Genomic DNA, 2509 nt, shown 5'->3' on the forward strand with positions numbered 1-2509 from the left:
CCCCCCCGGCGCCGCCAGCCCGCCCCGGCCCGGCCCGAGCGCCGCGGCCCCCGCGCACCTGCGGAGGGGAGAGAGGGGCGAGCGCTGCGCTCAGGCCGCCATGTCCCGGTGACGCCGCCGCCGCTTCCGGGACGCGAGTTCCGGCCTCCGCGCCGGGGGCGGCTTGGGAAATTGGGGAATAAAACGGGTTTAATGTTCCTGCCGGGCCGCGCCGCGGCTTTAATTAAAATAACTCGGGCAATGGGGTTGAAAAGCTGAGAATGGTGCCGCGGCCCGGCAGAAAGCGAAATAAAAAGCCGGCCGGCGTCGTGTTTCCGCCCGGTTTCGAACCGGGGACCTTTCGCGTGTTAGGCGAACGTGATAACCACTACACTACGGAAACACCGTTGCGGCGAGCTGCTCCAGCTACTTCCCTAATGTCCTCCCACCCCGTCTGTCCCCGCTGTCCCACCCTGCCTGTCCCCGCTATCCCTTCCGCGACCTCCGCGTCCCCTCCTGCCCCGCACCGCGCCCGGACCCCGCGCTCGGGCGGGACCTGCACCCCACGGACAGCGCCGAACGCCCCCGGAGCCCGCATCCTCCCCCTGCCTCCTGTCCCCTTGCAGCGCCGGCAGGTCACCCCCGAGTGCGGGTCTCTCCAGGGGGGCCATGCGCTCCCCACGCACACCAGGAATGACAGCGTCGGTGGGAACGAGAAACTTCAAGGAGAAAGGGAATGTTTGGCACTGCTGGCAGGGCAGGGCAGGGATGAAGCAGCGCACAGGAGAGCTGGGAGCTGGACACGGAGCGTGTGACACCCGTCAGCGTCTGCTCCGCAGGCCTCTCGATACAGCCGGAGTTGGAGAATGGGGAAGTGACTAATCCTCCTGGATTTTCTAGCGCACTAGGAACTAAAATAACATATCTTGGCAGGAGCCACAGAAGGGAATGTGGTTTTGCCACTCTTTGCAAAGGGAAACATGAGCCAAACTCCAACCAGTGGAAAGATACAACCTATAACATTTTCCAAGATGCTGAAGTTGCCTCGATTGTGACAGGTCAAATGCATTCCCAGAATTTTTTTCAAAACAAAACACATAATTGAAGTGTACACATTCCCAATGTCCTTTACCTGGGACATCCCCAAAATATCTTGACCAAAGATGCTGGTGAGATGCCAGAGATGCTGGTGTTGCCACAGAGACGCGGCAAAGTGCTTATCCAATACCACTGTATTTTGTTTGATTCCTGTACTTATCAATAAAAGCATGGGATTGTCATGTCCTGGGGAGATGGGAGGCTGTGGGAAGAAATGGCAGGGGTCTCCCTTGAGCAGGCTGCTGTGCCAGCTCTGTGTGTCAGTCCAGGCTGTGCTCTCACTCTGGCTCCAGTCTCAGCACAGGCTGTGTGACAGACTCCAATCACGGTGTCACCCACAGTGACAATCAGTGACAGCAATCTCTAAAGGCTGCTGCTTTCCCCCTGGTATTTTCCAGTTTGACCTGGACAGCTGTGAGCTTACAATTCATGTAACATGGATTCTGAAAGTGGCACTTCACAAGTCACAGGAGCTGAGAAGCTGCTTGTACAAGGCATTAAAGAAATACAATGTTATGTGTGCCTCAGGCATTGGGAAGGGATGGCTAAAAATCCCAGTGATGTGGAAAAAACTTTCCACATTCCATGACATTATAGTTCAGAATCAGGGGTTTAATTGTCTTGAAAGCCTCTTCCACCCTCCTGATCTTGGCACAGTTACCAGGGAGTGGCAAGTCCTGCCTCAAATCTGTCATGAATAAATCATCACCATGTTGGCATAAGGGCTTCCACTCCATTCCTTTCTTGTGTTTTCTGGTGGCCTCTTCCCTGGAATTAAGCTCAATACATGGTCCCGGGTGTTGAGGCGAAAGTCAAAGCTTCTGCTAATAAGATTTCAGTTTGGACAGAAGGCTCCTTGCTTCTCTGGGTGCCTTCCAGCCCATATAGATTACTGTGACAGAGCACAGGGAGGCTGAGCCTAACACAGTGCACAGAAAATGTTTCTAAAACATGTTCTTACAACAGATTTTCCTTGACACTTCATGGAAAAGAACCCAAGATTACAGCTACCTGGGAGCAATCAGGGAGAAGTCTGTGTCTGTAGCACGCCAGTAAAAATCATAACATCTCATACAATTTATTCCTTCTTAGTCTGTGAGTACATCTTTCTGAATAGGTATAAAATACTTTTTTTGAGAGGCTCTTTACCAGAACAACTCTGCACAGCATACGTACGACTAAAGTTGGGAAGACCAAGAGCTCTACACTATTGTTTCACACTCCTTTGCACTTGCAGAACGCCTTGCTTTTCCATGGAAATCTCAGCGTTGAAAAGCACAAAAGCCTCTCTGGGGAACATGAGGCAGCAGAGGGGTCCGAGGTGAATGCTCCAGGGAGCACCGCAGGGAGCATCCGCCTTGCACAAAGAGAGGTCACAGCAGAGATGAATAAAAACCATCATCCAACACAGCATGGGAGGGGGAGGAGGGGG

At 53.4% G+C, this 2509-nt stretch overlaps 1 protein-coding gene and 1 non-coding gene across 2 annotated transcripts in view; both read right to left on the minus strand.

The window, feature by feature from the left end:
- The window catches only part of MYNN (myoneurin), a 12356-nt gene extending 12210 nt beyond the window's left edge, over positions 1-146 (minus strand). Inside the window, exon 1 of the mRNA XM_042041955.1 lies at positions 59-146. The gene's annotated coding sequence lies outside the window, so the exon portion shown is untranslated. The remainder of the gene's footprint in view (positions 1-58) is intronic.
- Positions 147-309: 163 nt separating this feature from the next.
- Positions 310-382, minus strand: TRNAV-AAC. The gene has a single exon. It is a non-coding gene; the product is annotated as a tRNA-Val (tRNA).
- Between the last annotated feature and the right edge of the window lie 2127 nt (positions 383-2509).

The sequence above is a fragment of the Corvus kubaryi genome, unplaced genomic scaffold, assembly GCF_017639235.1.
Source record: "Corvus kubaryi isolate FWS band 111438036 unplaced genomic scaffold, C.kubaryi_AGA036_p1.0 37397, whole genome shotgun sequence".
NCBI classification, from domain to species: Eukaryota; Metazoa; Chordata; class Aves; order Passeriformes; family Corvidae; genus Corvus; species Corvus kubaryi.